This window comes from Eptatretus burgeri, chromosome 12 (assembly GCF_056783735.1).
Source record: "Eptatretus burgeri isolate ZD-2024b chromosome 12, Ebu_testis_v1, whole genome shotgun sequence".
Classification (NCBI taxonomy): domain Eukaryota; kingdom Metazoa; phylum Chordata; class Myxini; order Myxiniformes; family Myxinidae; genus Eptatretus; species Eptatretus burgeri.
Window position 1 is genome coordinate 81,827,298 of NC_140972.1, and position 20,449 is coordinate 81,847,746.

A 20,449-nucleotide genomic window follows, 5' to 3' on the forward strand; every position below is an offset into this window, starting at 1 on the left:
CAGTTTGCTGAATCTGCGTCCATCATTCACTGACCATCACCTGAAAAGAGAACCACCAACAAATCTAATCTATCCATCAACAAATTAATATATATAGTATTATAGTATGCGCTGTCTCTGTTCCACTTCATCATGTATTGATGAATTCTGAATGAAATGATGAAATAATTTGATTATAGTTGAAGTGTCATTTATCACCAAATGAAAGGGATGTATTTCCAATATCACCTGAAATAAATTTAAGAATAATCATGAAATCAATAGAACTATTGATGTAGATTCATTGAATTACCATACCGCTCATAAACTGTGCTAAGAAATACACGTGAAAACTGCTGATTATGTGCCATTTGGGATAGAAAAAAATTTACTTAGCATGTTAAATTAGACAAATAACATATTTACTAATCAGTCGGATATATATATATATATATATATATATATATATATATATATATATATATATATATATATATATATATATATATATATATATATATATATATATATATATATATATATATAGTTCAACCAGTGGATACCAACAATAAACACGCACTAAATCACGTGATGTGTATGAAATTAGTAAAACATCATATTCGGTTGGCGGCCATTTTGAAAAAAGTCAGTAAAAAGATTTGCCCAAAGGTGAGATCACCACACCCACCCAGAATAAATCATAAATACCTTATAGAATAGGAATCAGAAGAAAAAAAAAAACTTTTCAGGCGATAAGGGGTCTCGGTCAGATTCTCCTGGACTATAATGGAACGGACAGACAGGCAAAGAGAAGAATGGAGTGAGACAAAAGGGCAGCTTTGTGTTTGTATCAGCCTTACCTGATGTGAGACTGGTTCCTAAAAGTACCGCAAGTGGACCAGTAAATGCAGAAGAGTATTTCAGCAGAATGTATATAACACCAGGTGCCACAGCCTGAGAGTAATGAAAAAGAGAGGATTGTGGTAAAGCCGGGACCATAGAGAAGAGTGAATTCCTGGAATGGTCCCTCTGGAAAAAGTACTGTTGGCAGAATCAAGATCCCTTTAAACTGGAATAAGATATGCACCAAGATTTAACATAAGAGATAGACTGAGGAAGCTTATGCGTAGATCGCTGATTGTATACTTCTGTAATTGTGATGAGGATTTTGAGTTTTATCATCGATATATCTGTCCGTTCCTTTATGTTCTCCTCCCCACTCCTTCACCCCTCCCCCCCCACCCCCTTGTAATATGAACTCGATTTCATTTACTTTTTTTGAATGAGTACTGGTACAATGGTATAAATAGTCCAAGAGCATTAGGGTTTAACCTGGACATTTTTGGTAACAAGCTGATTTTTTTCAGGAAAGGTCCAGGAATGTGTGTGAAATAACATACTAAAAGTCCTCATGAATCCTCCTTGAGCGTTTTCCGCAATCCAAGATGGCGTCCAAAATGGCCGCCATTTCATGTTTTTCTCTTAACTTTGCAAGTAGGTTTCCCCAAAACGCACTTTAGATGTCTAAATATATGTTTTGAAGTACAAGGAACTCAATAGAATACATTATAAGAGATGTAGAAGCACACAAGTGCCAATGCCATCACATGATTGCCATCACATGATTCTGCAATTTCTATAACACATCACAATCACAATACTCTATAGCATGTTTACATATTGATACCTGTGAAGTTAAATTACGGATGAATCAACTCATTGTGGGGTGCCAGAATGTCTGGTAGGAATTGTATTGGGCAGAGAAAATCTCGCAAGGAAACCCGAGAGGAAAATGATGATGATAGTGGCTACTCCACAGAAATTCACTGCCATGTAATATGTGACTTGAAGACTAACTTATTTTGTTATCCCTAGATGTGCACTGCACTTGTACTGTCGCAGCCTGGTAATATATTTTATCTCCTATGACAACCAGGGATGACATCTCATAGCACTTTGTATCCAATGGAAAAGGCACTTTAAAATGTCTGCTATTATTAATAATGAATGTATACTAGCATATCACAATATAGGAATGACATGACACACACAAAAAAGGAACCTTTTATACAAATACAGCATACATGTACCAATAGGAAGGAGTGTCATACACTCTCTGATTTCTATCATACTATAATTCTTTTCATCTGCATGAAACAAATAAAATGATTCAATACAATGTTTTAGATGTAACGATAGACTACTCCACAGAAATTCCCTCTCAAGTGATATTACACAGTACTGTGTAGTACATGCATGAAGACACAAATTTTGATCATGCATTTAGTCTGGGTACCAAAAATAATAGTTTTACTTCCTTAATGATAACGGAATGTTTCAAATAGAACTCACCTCATGGTAGACATCAACTGCATCTTGTTGGTAAAAAAGGTTAGCACCAAGTTTTCAATTTCCGAGCTTTAGGTGACGAAAATGGACCATATGGCAAATTTATGTCGCCCTGTCTGTTTAGCATCAAACTGATGGTACAATGTTTCCCTCGTAATGTCATAAGCGATTAAGGGCACACTTCTAGACTTTAACATTCAAATTGATTTGAATACTGTATGCACAGCAACCACATTTATAATTGAAATGTTTGTTGAATATTTTCAGGATGAAATATCACAGTTAATTAATTAATGATAAATATTTAAACAATTTTGAGATAAAATTGTTAATGACGGCCATTTTGGACACCATTTTGGATTTTTGGAAGAGCTCAAACAGTTTTATTGGTACTTGCGTGCTTCAACATCTCTTAAAATGTATTCTATCGAGTTCCTTATACTTCAAAACATATATTTAGACATTTAAAGTGTGTTTTGGGGAAACCTACTTGCAAAGTTATGACAAAAAACAGTAAATATGGCGGCCATTTTGGACGCCATTTTGGATTTTTGGAAGAACTCGAGCGGTCTTATTGGTACTTGCGTGCTTCAATATCTCTTAAGATGTATTCTAATAAGTTCCTCATACTTCAAAACATATATGTAGACATTTAAAGTGTGTTTTGGGGAAACCTGCTTGCAAAGTTATGAGAAAAACAGAAGAGGCGGCCATTTTGGACGCCATCTTGGATTGCGGAAAACGCTCAAGGAGGATTTATGAGGACTTTTAGTATGTTATTCTAGACATATTCCTGGACCTATCCTGAAAAACTCAGCTTGTTACCAAAAATGTCCAGGTTAGGGCCTATTTTGACCTAATGCTCTTGGACTAAAATGGCCTTTGATTTCCATGTTCCTCGTTTGTAATGTGAGCTACTCAGGAAGTCAGACTTGGAATTTGGAATTTGTCTTGGGTGCAATTTGTCCAGGGTGCCGGTGATAGCTCGCCTACTCTTCATGAAGAACACCACAGGATCTTTAACGACCACCAAAGCATGGGTCGCCCGGTTTAACATACCCAACACAAAGCACGTAGGGGCTGACAGGTCATCAGAGAGTATATCGATTATAATATATATATATATATATATATATATATATATATATATATATATATATATATATATATATATATATATATATATATATATATATATATACAAAACTCTTTGGATAAAACCTGTCAAAAAACGTTCACCAGAGATATACATATATATATATATATATATATATATATATATATATATATATATATATATATATATATATATATATATATATATATATATATATGTACACGAGAGGATGTGTGTGTGGGTGTGCACAGCTTATGGAACTGAGATCCATAGTGCTGAAAGCTGCTGCTGAAGGTTGTAGATATTTCCTTTCTGGACTATAAGATCCAATCATGTTCCTTACTGGTGTTTAAGACTCCTGTTTTTTGCAGCAACATAATATTGGGTGGTGCTGAGACCAGTGGCCCCTTGTTTCCTTGAAAAGCCAACCATGTCAGAGGTGCTATAACTATTCTATAACAGAAAATGGTGGACAGCTTCACCTTAGCCCAGGGAGAATTCATACCATGACGATCACAGTGACAGTTCATTGGCCAAATTGGGAGATAAAACACCAAAACTCCACAATCTGGGTTGTCCTTGATGCTGCAGTAGACAGACCCCATTCTGATCACTACATTTGGCCAAAATATGAAAGGCAGGAGCTATAACAACAAGGAGCTGCCTTTCTTTCCATGAATATGTTTGTGTGCTGTTTTGTGTGTGAAAATGCTTGAATCTCTGTGCAAATTTATTCAGAATTTCTGATCTGTGGAGCAAATGGTCACAACCTGTGCGCTGTTGAGTTCAAAGATAATGCGTGTACACCTGGGGTGACTGACATACATAATGGTTAGTGATTACCAGTAATTAGTACTTGTTAGGTTGATCTGATGATTCCAGTGTGTAGTTTATCATTGAGACTATGGTGTATTTGCAGTTTAACAGTTTACTTTTGCATTTTGGTCTGGAATTAATTTCATAAATAATAAGCTTAAATAAGATGGGTCTTAAATCTAAAACTGCTTAATCTGATTGCACTTAAAGAATATCTTCTTCTTTTCTTCGAAAAAATATTGTTGCAGCAAGTGAAAACACTGTAGTAGTAACTAGAAGGGCATGCGGTAGAGTGCGTACCTCCACCATGCAATACCTGATCCAGTAGAAAACATCGGGCCAAAGAAGATAATATTCTACTGCCTGAATATGCCTCATTCACTGCTTCAAGCCTGGGGCCTTTAATTCCACTACATAAGTCGAATACCGTACTATACTTCAGCTGTTACATCTCGTTTTTCGTTCTATCTCAATGGTGAAGAATCACTTTGAAAATGAAAAAAATATTGTATCGAGATCCGGATTCGGATCTTCACCAAAATCGAATCAATTGTTCCTTGTCATGCACCCAACTTGTCCACCAAGTGTCATCCGAATCCATCCACAATTTATTGAGATATTATGCTATATATCATTTTTGTCCTTATCTCTCAATGGTGACTAATCACTTTGAAAATTCTAGTAGTCGGATCCGGATCCGGATCTTCACCAAAATCTAATCAGTTTGTCCATATCATACACCCAACTTGTCCACCAAATTTCATCCAAATCTGTCAGCAACTTTTTGAGATATCCTGGACACAAACAGACAAACAGACACATGTGGGTGAAAACATTACCTCCACCCACCGAAGGTGGGTAAATAGGTAAATAATAGGTAACAAGAAATAAGTAACAGGTAATAGGTAACAGGTAACAAGAAAGGTAAATAATAAATTGACATGGTCTTTTTTCAATGTGTGATATGCACAGCATTGTGAAGACGTTTTTCATTATCTCAGTGTTATTCAATCTGCAACAATAGCCTTCATCAACAACAAACGTTCCCATGAGGTACAAACAAACACCCCATTTTCAAATTCAGATTTCTCCTTGACTACATAATCCATTGTCTGCCATCGTTTGTTCCAGATACAATTCTCAGATGAAATGCCACCTCACAGATATTCACGATTGTGGTTGTTATATATTGATTGGCACTTCCGGTTCCGGGTTTGGAGCATTGACAGGTCTCCTTAGGGGCTCCCTGCTGACGTTCTCAAAGTTAAGTTTCCGGTCGTTATTTGTCCCGTTTTAACTGTTTATTTTCTCACCTACATGTTAATATGTGTTCCGAGTTCGGTTTTGTTTCAAAAAATCGTGCTATTTTGTGTTTTTGTCGACGTTCTTACCAGGTGTTTGAGGCCGAGGCCTTGGCCAAGACTTGAGGCCTACCGGTTCCCCTCGGTGTTCGATCGTTTTTTTGTTTTGTTTTTTTTCTCCCCATTACCTTCAATTTCTATCCTCCCCCCTTTCCTAACATCCCCCATTCTCCCAACTTATCTCTCTATTTCTTATCTTAAAAACAACAACAATACGCGAACCTTCTCCCAATTCTGCTTCTTCTTCTTCCTCTTATTCTGCCTCCTCCTCTTCTTCCTCGATTTTTTTGACAACATATCCATGAACTAATCTGTTGAAAACTCTCTCAAACATTAATAATAATAACAAAAACGAACTTATAATGCTTCATCTTCCTCTCTCACACATGTGGTACTCTTTACTGTTTCATAATGCACTACTCTTCTGCTATTTTAACAGACTGCTCTCATTTCGACCTCTCCTTCATTCCTTGCCGAAAAAAATCCAACTGTTACAGCGTTTCTTCTCTCCATTCAGAGGCAGAGGTAATCTCACACTCTCACTATGTCTCTTCGAAAGGACCGTTTAGAAAACCCCCCCATCCACTTTCTCAACAATCCTCTGGAAGAAGTCCTTTCTTTCAAGCTTCTGGGTCTCACTATCTGCCATGACCATTCCTGGGAAAGTCACATTTCCAACCTCGCCTCCAAAGCCAGTCGCCGACTGGGAATCCTCCGTCGTGCAAAGTCCTTCCTCGGCGCTCTTGAGCTCCTGACCATTACAAAGCTTTTGTCCATAGCCTGATGGAGGAAGTACTGCTCTCCCCTCTGGGCTGGTGCTCCTGCCTCCCACCTTTCTCGGCTTCACGCTGTCGAAACATGGGCATTTAGGATCAGCGGCATCTCCCACAATGAGGCTGAGTCTTTGGGCCTCTCACTCAATCACCGGAGGTTGGTCAGTGGTCTTTCTGTCTTCTACCGTCTCCTCTCCAGCCTTGCCCCCCCCCTTGATCTCTCTGCGATTTGTCCCCACCACATTTCCTCAGGGCGCTCAAGGTCAGCCAACAACCCCCTTCTCGTAAAACTACCAAAATCACAAATCACTGCTCACCTTCACTCTTTCATTCCTCTTTTTTTCCCACCTTTGGAATAAACTCCCTCACTCTATTCTTTCCCATTCTTCCCTCCAGGCTTTCAAAACAGCTGTTCACCACCACCTCTTATCATCCCCCATCCAAATCCTCAATCTTTTCTACCCCCGATAATCCACCCAGGCCCACTTCCTTCAATTCCCCTGCTTTCCTTCCTGAAAGTCCCTGCAATGTCCATCTTCTCTTCCCCATGTTCCCCGTCCCATCCCTCTCCCTTCCACAGATCTACTTATGTGTCTGTTCCCCACTGTTTTGTCCCTCCCACTCCCGCCCCTCTTGTCTCATGCCCCCTTGCTGTGCGTTGTGTGTTAGCTGTAATACGAGCCTCGACAAGGTATACAAAAAAAATTCAGATTTCTCCTTGACTACGTAATCCATTGTCTGCCATCGTTTGTTCCAGATACAATTCTCAGATGAAATGCCACCTCACAGATATTCATGATTGTGGTTGTTATATATATATATATATATATATATATATATATATATATATATATATATATATATATATATATATATATATATATATATATATATATATTTTTTTAAACTAAGTTACATTTTATGACAATAACATTTTATTGTTGTGTACTGCATGTGCTTCTATTTTTAATATTTGAAAAATTAAATTTTAAATCACTTGAAAAATTACAAAAAAACTGTCAAATTCGGATCTTCACCAGAATCTAATCAATTTGTCCTCGTCTCATGCCCAATCTGTCCACCAAGTTTCATCTGAACCATTCTACCACTTTTTGAGATATCCCGCAAACAGACAGACAAACAAACAAACAAACAAACAGACAAGGGTGAAAACATCATCTCCGTCCATCTTCGGTGGCAGAGGTAATGAAGAAAATGAACAAAATCCAAACTGGAGAGTTTATAAAACACAATACCTCATGTGTGCATTGTTCAAGTCCATATTTCAATTTAAATAGAATAATTATGTTAAACATTGTCTAAAAAAAATCCGTAAATGTACCGCTATTGAAGTAGTCTAAACACCACCCTTATGCGCTATGATAAGACGATGTTGAGTCACAGTTTAGGAGATAAAAGCTTTGTTGATCACCATAGAATGCAGCATCAATCAGCATCATACATCACCATATTGGTGGCTTCTTCTTCACCACAACACTGAACCCTCTCACATGATACGCCCACTTCCCAGGAGCTGCGCTTGACAACTCCTATTACATACACCGCCCTAACGATCTTGATCAAGTTCTGCAAAACTGGAGGTTTTTGGATGTATTAATCAGGCAATGTGTGTACTACAGTGTTCAAGTATATAATTCAATTTATATAAAGGTTTAAAGAGGTTTAAAGGCATATAAATAAATTATTCTGGGTTTTACTGCCACTCATCAGTTTCTATTACAACACCCTATCTGACACATTGATTAGTTCTTCCTGCCCGCTGTTTGTTTTCTTTACAACGTCCTTAACATTATGTTTCCTATTTGCCCGCTTCTTGTTTTCTTTATAATGTCCTTAAAAACATTAAGTTTTCCCTTTTGCCCGCTGTTTGTTTTCTTTATAACGTCCTTAAAAACACTAAGTTTCCTATTTGCCTGCTGTTTGGTTTCTTTATAACGTCCTTAAAAACATTAAGTTTCCTATTTGCCTGCTGTTTGGTGTCTTTATAACGTCCTTAAAAACATTGTTTCCTATTTGCCCGCTGTTTGTTTTCTTTATAACGTCCTTAAAAACATTAAGTTTCCTATTTGCCCACAGTTTGGTTTCTTTATAACGTCCTTAAAAGCATTGTTTCCTATTTGCCCGCTGTTTGTTTCCTTTGTAACGTCCTTAAAAACAGTAAGTTTCCTATTTGGAATGAGTTTCAATTCTGTTTGTCCGCCAGGCTGGGAAATAGATTTAATAAATTATCTCACTCCTCTCTGCGCATGTGCAGTTGGGACGGATTCAAAGCCAATGAACGGTAAAACGAAAGACTTGCCTTCCTATTCACACTCTAATTTGTATTCAAAATATAAAATTCAAATTAAATAAGTTGTTCCTCGATCATAAAGTGATGAGACAGACAGACGGACATGAATCAATTGCTTAAACCCGCTTTTCGCTTCGCGCACGCGGGGTAATAACAATTGTCCAGTCGGCATATTACACGTTGATTAAACATTCAAATATTTCCCACCTATTCTCTAAAATCATTATATTCATTCATCTTCGTGTTGAAGTGAACTTCCAATGCTCATTAATTATTGACAATAATCGATTATCAGGTTTTACCAATTACTATGAAAGTCTTGTTGTAGCCACACTATAAATGGCACTTTTATTGGCTTACTGAAAGACCGATGTCCTGAACTTTCAAAATTCAAGACACTCTCAAGACATTTTCTCTGCCTTGGGCATTTTCTGGTCCACGACCCTAAAAGGCATCACTTTCTGAGAAGAACATCAAAGATATCCTCTTCTCCATTGTGAGCTGGCTTTACCTGAAGGTGTGCTTTTATTTATGATCTACTCTGTCAAGATTTCTCTACCAACGTTTGTGCAACAGAGTGACACTCTACATCCTTTCCTGTTCATAATAATCTGTACAAAAGCTTCTTCACATTTTCTGACAAAACTTTAAATTTTCCATTTTGCTCTTAACTCTGATAATACCCAGATTTTGGCCTCTCAATGATTATTGCTACACCAAGTATGTTTGTCTGAAATATGTAAGATGTTTTCCATGGAAGGAATTGTCTCTTTTTTTTTTTTACCGTAAAGCATCATGTTCAAAAATATAAAGCATCATGGTCACACAAAATAAAGCATTATGTTCACGCTTTTTTATATTCATTGTTGAGGTTCATATAAGAGCTAACACAGAGAACATATAACAAAGGGAGCAGGAGACAAGAGGGGTGGGAGAGGGAAGCACAAAACAGTGGGGAGCAGAGACCTGAGGAGATCTGTTGAAAGGAGAGGGATGGGGTGGGGAACATGGGATAAACAAGATGGACACCAAAGGGACTTTCAGGAAGGAAAGCAGCAAATTTGAAGAAGGTTGGTTTGGGTGGATTAACAGGGGTAGAAAAGACCATGATTTTGGATGGGGTAAGATAAGAGATGTGATGAACAGCTGTTTTGAAGGCCTGGAGGGAAGAGTGGGATTGATTTTATGATTCTGGAATTATAAAATCAACTTTGACAAAATCAGAAAGTAGCCAATGCTAAACACTTTGAATATGTCTTCTAACCCTGAGAATTGTGTGTGTGTGTGTGTGTGTGTTTGTGTGTGTGTGTTTGTGTGTGTTTGTGTGTGTGTGTGTACCCACCCTTCCTCATCATACCAACTGCTTCTGAACTATGTGGATTTTGCACCTGAGAAAGTGGAGAAGTTTCCTGCAACCCTCAACTCCGATTCAGCAGGTGGACCAGCAGGCATTAGCTCATGAGTCCAAAAAAACCTGCTCTGCTGCTCTTGCACTACCCCTCTCTGCCATTTTCACCTTATAATTTGCCCTTGGACATCTTACATCTGCTTGGAAGTCAACCAACATCACAGCATTACATAAAAAGATGCAAAAACAAATCCCTTTAACGACAGACCAATTCGCTTACTTCCAATCATCAGCAAGGTCATTGAATCCATAATCACAGTGAACATAAAATCATTCCTTTTTCTCCAACAGTCTCATCTCAGATCATCATTTCGGATTCAGACCAGGTAACTCTAAATGGGACATGCTGCTTCAGCTGTCTCAACAATTGATGCAGGCCCTCAATGAGATCAGAGCCTACTCTCTGGGTACACCTCGAGCTTTCAATAGAGTCTGGTATCCCGCTTTGCCCTCCAAACTGCCCGCCTCCGCTCCACTCTTGCGAACTCCACTCTTGGATTGCTGACTTCCTATACTCTCGTAGCCAACATGTGACTCTCAAGGGCATCCTTTCTTCTGCTCTCCCTGTCAAGGCTGGAGTGCCCCAAGGCAGTGTTCTCAGCCCCATCCTATTCCCAATCTTTATCAAAGATCTCCATGACTCTCTGGAAAATCCTCTTTATCTCTTTGCTGATCACTCCACCCTCTGCCGTGAGATCACCCATCCTTCTGACAGACAGGCAGCAGCTTCCTCCCTATCTTCAAACGTTGACAAAATCACAATCTCGTCAAATGCTTGGAATATGTCTTTTAACCCTGAGAAGTCTCTGTCTCTGTCTCTGTCTCTGTCTCTGTCTCTGTCTCTGTCTCTGTCTCTGTCTCTGTCTCTGTCTCTGTCTCTGTCTCTGTCTCTGTCTCTGTCTCTGTCTCTGTCTCTGTCTCTGTCTCTGTCTCTGTCTCTGTCTCTCTCAAGGGAAATTTTAATCATGTCATTGGAAGGGAAATTATGTTAAACATCATTCACAGGCTTCAGTACAAAACTATCAATTTCATACAAACTTTGACAAATAACAATAAGAGCGAGAATTGCTTTGAAATACACGTCCTCGACCGATGTGATATTTTCTAATTCCAAAAAAGGACACAACTCTGAAAAAATTGATGACGCCCTGAAACTCGAACCTTTTCTGTAACATCATAAGAGAGCCATGTACCAAGGTTCAGTTGAACATGTTAAAGGGTATGAGAAAAAGTCTGAAAACCCACAGCTGGGATGTAGGGACGGACAGACGGTTGGACAGAAAACCTATAGTCTCCTCCGTTGAAACTGGGAGGGGACTGCAAAACTATCTGAACTGAGAATACTATACTTGAATAAATATTTCTCAATCAACAAAGATAAGTTAATTTTTTCCACTTGCATTAACGAGAGCCAATGAGGCTGTTATTACAGAAATTGGATTGGAAGCACAGATAAGGATTGGAAGAGTATAGCTTCACATTATGAATCATTTTTTTTATAATGCAGTGCATGCAGTTCCTTTACCCTTAATACCTGTTGGTGTACTCTCTGTGTACTTTGATGCAGCTAATGTGACACTGATCTACTTTTGTACTAAAAGCTTTTGTGGACATTTGAATGGTTCTTCAAAAATAACTGTAATGCCTTTTTCAAGCAGTGATGAAGAAAAGAATCAACAATTGTCAAATAACGGGTGCCATGCTGTTATTTTCTCAGAGTTTCTAAGTTTCTGCGGAGGCGTGGGGGACAACATATTGCATGTTCGACCAACCTTCTGCTCGTATGTACTTTCAAGAGATAACAGAGCATTGTTTGCTTTTATTTGCAACATAAAATTGTGATTACACCTGTATTTTTCCTGGCAGTTTTAAATATGAACATCTCCACATGTAATCTAATTGTCTGTGTGCTTTGCTTATTGATATCAGCAAATATATTCTCTGCAATGATGTGTGTGTGTGTGTGTGTGTGTGTGTGTGTGTGTGTGTGTGTGTGTGTGTGTGTGTGTGTGTGTGTGTGTGTGTGTGTGTGCATATAAATATATATATATATATGTATATGTATATGTGTGTGTGTGTGTGTGTGTGTGTGTGTGTGTGCATATAAATAAATGTATATGTGTATATATATATATATATATATATATATATATATATATATATATATGTATATATATATATATATATATATATATATATATATATATATATATATATATATATGTATATTAGGGTGCTTCTAAAAAATGAGAGTTTTTTTTTTTTTAATGCGCAGAACCCGCCATTCAGTGAGGTTCCTACTAGAAATCATTGTGTTAAAATATTTTTTTCTTGAGTCGTGTTCTTGAACTTGCACAAGCGATGCAAAGTTGCACAAAGGGCATCAAAAACTGCCAAAAATGATTTTTTCCCCTTTTCACAGATCAATTAAAAGTTTATTTTGATATCATCTGAATTTACTGTTTTGAGGGTTTAATTAATATATTCGTACAATTAAATGCATAAAAATATTAAATATTGATGTGAAGAAATGAAAATCAGCTCATAAATTGCTAAATCGAAAAATAATGAAGTCCCAACTCAGTCCAAATTTCGGAAACGGAAAGTTTTCTTGTTGAAAATTGTGCAATTGCACAGCAGTGAGCAGAGCCTTTCTTCATGCGTGCATGAATTAACGCGCAAGGTTGGCAAAAACTTGTAACTTTTCAATGTGAACTTACCACTCTAACATTTCCCACTTAACCATGATGTTTTTATCTTTTTTTCAGACCAGAAATTTCTGCATATTTTGGGGGTAATGGCCTCCAGAACTAGATCGAAAAAGGCCATTTGGCTGATTGGATCCCCTTATCCAACACTTCTTGGCCAGAAGCTTCCTTCTAAGGCCGAAGTTCTCCGCTTTTTGATGTTCCTTCATGTGGAAATGAATGAGACCCTAACTGCAAGTGTGAATCAAACATCACTAGAGCTAATGAACATCTGGTCCACAGAGGGGATTCCTACTAAGCACCTTCCTGATGTGGTAGTCCATGTGCGAAAATTACACACAACGTGGCAGGGTTTAAAGAAAAGCATCAATCGGAAGACTGCTACCAACATAGAGAAACAAAACAATTTCAAGGCCGACCTGGATGAGCTGTTTGACATAGCTCATGCTGATGCTATGAATCTTATAAAAATCGATGAGGACAAGGAGTTTCTTGCTTCTCAGCGTGAAAAGGGGCGTCCAGGAAAGATCGGGAGTCTTGACTACAAGACTGCCAGGACTTCAGAGAAAATTATGAAACGTAAGGATGAAGAGAAAAAGAGGAAACAGAAGGCGCTTTTGGAGATGGCCGCAACTTCTGAAACAGCCAACCTCCAGTCTTCCTCCTCTTCCAGCTCTACTGAATCTAGTCCAAGTCGACAACCATCTTCTTCCATCCATCCAACCACCTGTGATTCCCAGCCTCCAAAGAGAAAACGTGGGACAACTGGATTAACATCTGAAGTAACTGAGGCCCTGGATAGAACTCTCCTTAGCGATCGTTCTGCAAGTCGGGTTCTAATTCCATTTGCCAAGCAATTGGGACAAGACATCAATAAACTTTCTCTCAGTCCAAGTGCCATTCGTGCCGCTCGTGTTAAGCACCGGAAGCAACGCGCTGAAGAGATAAAGCAGAGCTTTAAGGTTGACACACCCCTGGTAGTCCACTGGGATTCCAAGCTGATGCCAGACCTAACTGGAAGAGACAAAGTTGACAGGCTGCCAATTCTGGTCAATGGGAATGGTGAGTCAAAAATCCTGGCCTAACCCTAACAGGTTTTCAACAGTTAAGGAGTGGAACCTGATTGGACGTGTCAAAGGGATGTGTTTTGATACGACAGCTGTTAATACTGGAATCCGGGGTGGGGTCTGTTTTCGTATTGAAAACATCCTTGATCATCAACTTCTTTATTTTGCGTGTCGGCACCATGTCTTAGAACTTGTTTTGGAAGCAATTTACTCTTCTTCGGTCGATGAAGCATCCCAAGGGCCAGACATCACCTTATTCCAAACCTTCCGGGACTGCTGGCTCCATTTTAATTTCACGCAGTACTTGACTGCTGCTGATGATGCAAGCAGAGCCACCGATATCCATCCATGGGCCAATTCTGTCATTCAGCATGCCCAAGAGCTTCTGAAGCAGAAGCATCCCCGAGACGACCACAAAGAACTTCTCCAACTGACGATCATTTTCCTTGGAGGCGTCCCTTCTGGACATCAGGTTCCAACATTCAGGGCACCTGGCGCCGTTCACTGAGCGTGTTGGATGGCTCGTGCAATTTACTGCTTCAAGATCTGGATGTTTCAAGGGCAGTTCTCGGATTTTCTCACTAAACGCGCGTCGTCATCCCGCAGTACATGTCGCACAGAACGCCTGTTTAGCGGGATCAAGCAGGTCTGTCTTTTTGTTGCTAAGCACTATATCAGGGCCTGGTTCGACGCTCATGGCACATGTTTTACGCCGGATGCCCTTCCTGACGCAACCCTGGTCGCCTCTTACGACACAGGGATATGGTACACCTATTTTAACTTGGGCATACACCAGCCCAGTACACTGGTACTCATTTCGCCGACCTCGGAAGGATGACAGGCTCAGTCAACCCCCTGGTGTATTAATTCAGTGGCCCAACGGGGCTTGAACTTAGGACCTTTTGGATCTCAAGCCGCTGCCCTAACCACTGTGCCAACACCAGGCTCATATATATATATAGTGTGTGTGTGTGTGTGTGTGTGTGTGTGTGTGTGTGTGTGTGTGTGTGTGTGTGTGTGTGTGTGTGTGTGTGTGTGTGTGTGTGTGTGTGTGTGTGTGTGTGTGTGTGTGGGCGTGCGCGCGTGCGCGCGTACATTACCAGTCAAGAGTTTGAGAACACCCCAATTTCTCCAGTTTTACTGAAATTTAAGCAGTTCAAGTCCAGTGAATAACCTGAAATGGTACAATGCTAAGTGGTAAACTACCAGAGATTAAAAAAAACAAAGTTTAGGTTACAAAAACTGAAAAATAATGCAAATTGCAGAGTTGTTAAAAAAGGCCCTTTTCAGGGAACAAGTAGTGGGTTAGCAACAGCAGCTGTTCTGCAGCAGTGGAAGTAAATTAAGCCTTGAAAGTTGATGCAAACAATTCCTACAGGTGTCCCAACTTTTGTTGATTAGTTACAAACCCTCTGTCTGTATAAAAGTAGTGTTGGAACAGACTGTTTCCACACCCACTGAAGCATTATTTGGACATTGTTGCACTGCAGGAAGTAGTATATTGCTGTCATAATGGCAAGAAAAAGACAATAAACAAAGTAAAACAGACAGACCATTATAACCCTTAAAAGTGTAGGTCTTTCCTTTGGATAAATTGCAAAAAGCCAAGGTGTCAGTGAGTATAGTTTCCTACATCATCAAAAGGTACTTGGAAACTGGAGGAAACTCTGACAGGTAGAAGTCTGGCAGACCCAAAGCCACAACACAATCAGAAGACAAGTTTCTGAAAGTCAACAGCTTGCGTGAAAGGCGGCTCACATGACAGCAGCTTCAAGCACTGCTTAACACTGGTCTCAGTAAGGAAGTCTCAGTTTCAACTGTGAAGAGAAGACTTCGAGCTGCAGGTTTGACAGGTCGAGCGGCAGTAAGAAAGTCATTACAAAGATGGCAAAATATGAAAAAAGGCTTGCCTGGGCCATGAAGCACCGCCAGTGGACTACCGAAAACTGGAAGAAGGTCTGGACCGATGAATCAAAATTTGAAATCTTCGGTTCATCACGCAGGGTTTTTGTACGCCCTCGAGTAGGTGAAAGGATGGTTCCTCAATGTGTGACGCCAACTGTCAAACACGGAGGATGAAGCGTGATGTTTTGGGGCTCTTTTGCTGGATCCAGAGTTTGCGACTTGCACAGAGTGACTGGCACCCTAGACCAAAAGGGCTACCACAGCATTTTTGCAGCGCCATGCAATACCCTCTGGTGTCTGCCTCGTTGGTCAGGGGTTTATCCTACAGCAAGATAACAACCCAAAACATACCTCCAGGCTTTGTCAGAACTAGCTTTGAAGAAAAGAACAAGATGGTAGGCTTAAAATCATGGAATGGCCAGCACAGTCTCCAGACTTAAACCCCATCGAGCTGGTTTGGGATGAACTGGTCAGAAGGGTGAAAGCAAAGAAACCTACAAGTGCAACACATTTGTGGGAACTTCTGCAACATTGTTGGGAAGAACTTTCTGAACAATATTTGATTTCCATTGTGGAAAGAATGCCACGAGTATGTTCGGCTGTTATATCTGCAAAAGGTGGCTACTTAACAAAATGATTCCATGATTTCTTTTTGTATCTGTAATTGTTTATTTGTTCTATGCTTTAATTTCAGAGTACATTGAAACATTAAATTGCTTAAATTTCAGTAAAAACTGGAAAAATGAGGGTGTTCTAAAACTTTCGACCGGTAGTGTAGATACGTATATGTATTGTTACGAGTAACTCTAATGGCAGCCGCGTCGCCCACTGGTCGGACAATTCAGTCGTGACCCTCCTGGAACTATCGCCAGGAACCGGTCACGGGTAGGGGTTTAACCTCACCACAGCCCAGTCCGCATTCTACCCGCGCGAGATAGGGTGAATGGCCGAATGTCGATATACCTAAGTACTCGTGCGGAGAACCTACCAAGGGGCTGCACCACGCCACAGGCCGGCCTGGGACACGAACCGCTTAAGCAGTCCTTTCCGTTCTACAGTGATAACCGAGCGGTGTTATCGCGGACCTCGATGGTTCCGATTCTCTTTACCGGGCGTTCAAAACGCACTACTCATTCCACGATGCAAGATGGCCTTTCAAACGGGAAATAGGACAGGACGAACGGGATACATCGCCCACAAGGACATTTATTCAGTAGGCACGTATTACACACACAACACAAGCAAGGCAGTAATGATGCAATTTTCAAGACAAGAAATCAATACAACCGACTATAATTATTCGCAATGTACAGGCACATTCACTTACGCAGGTTTACTTCATAGACTGCACCTCAACATTCATTCCAAAACAAAAGAAAAAGACCTCCCTTCAGCGGCCGTCGAAATCCCCCCTCCACGACCGTCAGCATGGTCGCGCCTGGTTCCGGCCTCCCACGCGGCCAGCGAACCCTCTCCGGCACCCCTCATCCAGACCCGCAGGTCCACCAGTCAGTCGGCACTGCTGCGCCTCCTGTCCGCGTCTCCACCAACAGGCCGCTCGCCAAACCATGAGCGCCGAACCGAGAGAGGGAGACAGAGAGCTCAAGCAACGAGAGCTCATGGACCAAGACGAAGAAGGGAGCTGAAGCAACGAGAGCTCATGGACCAAGACGAAGCGTTCAACCAAGAAGAACCAGAAGACTCGAGCCTCGCGTGTGTCCGCCCTTTATAGAGCGGGGCTCCACCCTTCGCTCTGCCCCGTTTCTGGCTCCACCTGCCTTCGAGAAGGTTCCCAAAAAGGGGCGTTCCTCACTCCCGACCGCCTCACGCCGTGCGTCCACCAATCGGCAGCGAGCTGCCGTGCCCCCCCCTTCCCTTCACACCAAGCGCCGGGAAAATAGGCGGGAAAAAACCCCACAGGCTCGCAGTTCCTTCCTTGGCGCCTTTGTTTGCCGTTCGGAAGCGAACGTGGTGGCGAAGGTGATGGCGGTTGTTGTGTGGTTCAAAATAACGATAGATAAAGAAAAACGGCAATCTCAAAGAGTCGTAGCCCGGTGAACACGAAGAAAACCCTTAAACAACGGTGGGGACCTATCTGCACATAAACTTCGCGTCATAACTGATCTAAGGAACCTTTTTGGTGTGTTGCGAATTTCCACATCCATAACACTACCCCCTCCCCTTTTTACAGACTCGTCCCGAGTCGTCGAATTTTTGTGTGCCATCATGTGTAAGTTCTCCCCTAGTACGATTTACCTTCGGATCACTGAGTGCGACATTCAGTTTATTCGTGTCCCCAAAATAAATAACCTACGGGCTGAGTAACTAACTAAACGAACCCACTCGTACAGACGACTTAAATAAATTGCCGGCGCTAAGACAAACATGCCGGGGGCGCAAAACACATTTACAATTACATCTTAACAACTTAACCTTATAATTTTACACTACCCCATGGCCCAGGATCGATGGACTCTGCGGGGAAAAAAAAACAAGTCACAAGCAGGGGCCAGGCTGCTTAAACGCAGTCCAAGGCCTCCCCCTTTTGAAATGAACGCAGTGAACTGGCAAACGTGGCACGAGCTGCCAGTGCAGTCCCGTGTTGCAGCTGCCAACAGGGCAGTCCTTGCAGCTTGCGCGATGATCCTGGCGCACATGGTAATGAACAGGGGGGGGGGAATGCAAAACAGAATGGGGCAAAATGAACTGGGGAAGCAGGCATGGGCCAAGTCAAAGGCAGGCAGGCAAGGCATAGCACGGCACAACAAGGCCATTGTAACAAAAACAGCCGGTAGATGAAGTGACCGGCACAGGCCTTGAAGCAAAAACAGCCGGCAGACGATCGACCGGCACAGGCCTTGCACAACAGCCAGCAGCTGACGTGGTCGACACAGGCCTCGTAGCAAACAGCCAGCAGACGAAGTTGGCCAGCCTTTTGCCTTGAAATGGAGGTTGGTGGAGGGAGTGCGGTGGTGCTGGCCACTCGGAAGGTGGGCTCGGACCTACCCTACTGTCTCCCTCCCAACCTATTGCCTTTGCCTGTCTCTGTCCATACCCACTTCCTTAATTTGTAAAAACCAATTTAGCCCCAACTTTTTTTTCTTTTTTTTTTTACTTCCCTTCTACTACAACTCATCCCCGAACCGCCTTTATGGTCTCTGTCCGGCTAACCTATCCTGTCTTCTCGCCTACTCCCAACCCCTACGTTCCGGAGGGGAATAAGGGAGAGCTAGCATCCTGTGTCGAGGCCCAATAAAGACTCAGAATGGCCTCCTCAGATTTCAGCGATCTAACCCAACGTGGGTCCAGCGGCCCACAACAAGAGCGAAGGGATGGATGGTGCGAAGGGGTACACTTCCTATCTACCTTAACCATTTATTCCCTATACCACCCCGGGGCTTTCAACAAGCGCCTCTCGCTTACACTATCGGTTCTAACAACCAATATTCCCGTCGCCTGTGTTGGTGTCCTCACAAGTTTTGGGCCATGCCCTCAAATTTTCTTCCCTTGCCCTTGCACAGTTTCGTGGCTGGGACGCGTGGCTCCCTTGGCAGGAACTACCCTCTGCCGATTCCCCAACGATGGCACCCCCGGGTACTACACTGCCTCCGAGCCTACCAGCTCCCTAAAAACTGGGGAGTGCCCTCCTCGGCTACTCCCCCCCTTGATGCCCACGTGGCGTGTTGGCGCCCCGGGCCCCGCATCAGCAGGTCACCCGTGTCCACTACGCTATACCGGCCCCCCTTGGTACCTTGGCCTACCGCAGCCGACAAGCCCGGTGCCCGGGGTACCCACTAAGTGATACTCACCATTCGTAGCCACGCTCCCAGCCCGTCAACAGTGCTCCTGCACCCCATCAAATGGGTTTCGAGCCTACGCTCCCAACAACAGCAAATCGACCTCCATTTTGTCAATTTGACTAACCCCCTAACTCACTTTATTCTGACCCCGGGGTCCCTTGGGTGGGAATCACTCATCGCACCATGCATACCACAATCACTCCATGCACTCAGACCCGCTGGCCTCACTCACTCAACATGTACCTTTTCCACTCTTCAACTCTCACACTCCATCGCTGAACTCGGCAATCCTTCTGACTACATCCCCTAACTACCTCGTGCTCCCACGTCGTCCTTTACACGATAGCACGTTCCATTTAATCTACGTAGCTAAGCTACGTCCCCACTGCACATCCAAAGTCTGTCCGTGTCTCCAAATCATTTTCCATTTCCCATCCTAACTTAAATCTCAACTAAAATCCCCTCTACCTAATCCATCCCACGGGCCCCATGAGGACTTATCCCTGCCCCATGGAGCCGGTCTAGCTAAGCTAACCCTTCCCCCTAACTAGTGGTATCCTGTGCCCAGGCCAAGGGGGTCTTCCACCCCTTTCCCAGGAATCCTATTCACCCTAAGCAAGGCTTGCTTTTCATATATATATATATATATATATATATATATATATATATATATATATATATATATATATATATATATATGCGCTCACCAGCGCGGCAACTCGCAACCTGCGCTCGTTCTGCGTGACGTCATGGCAGCTGTTCGTGCACCTCGTCCCTTCTCGGACGGCACCATTCGGCAGGGGTACCCCTCCTGCCGGATTCCAACCACACGTGCAGCCACGACGTCACCCTGTG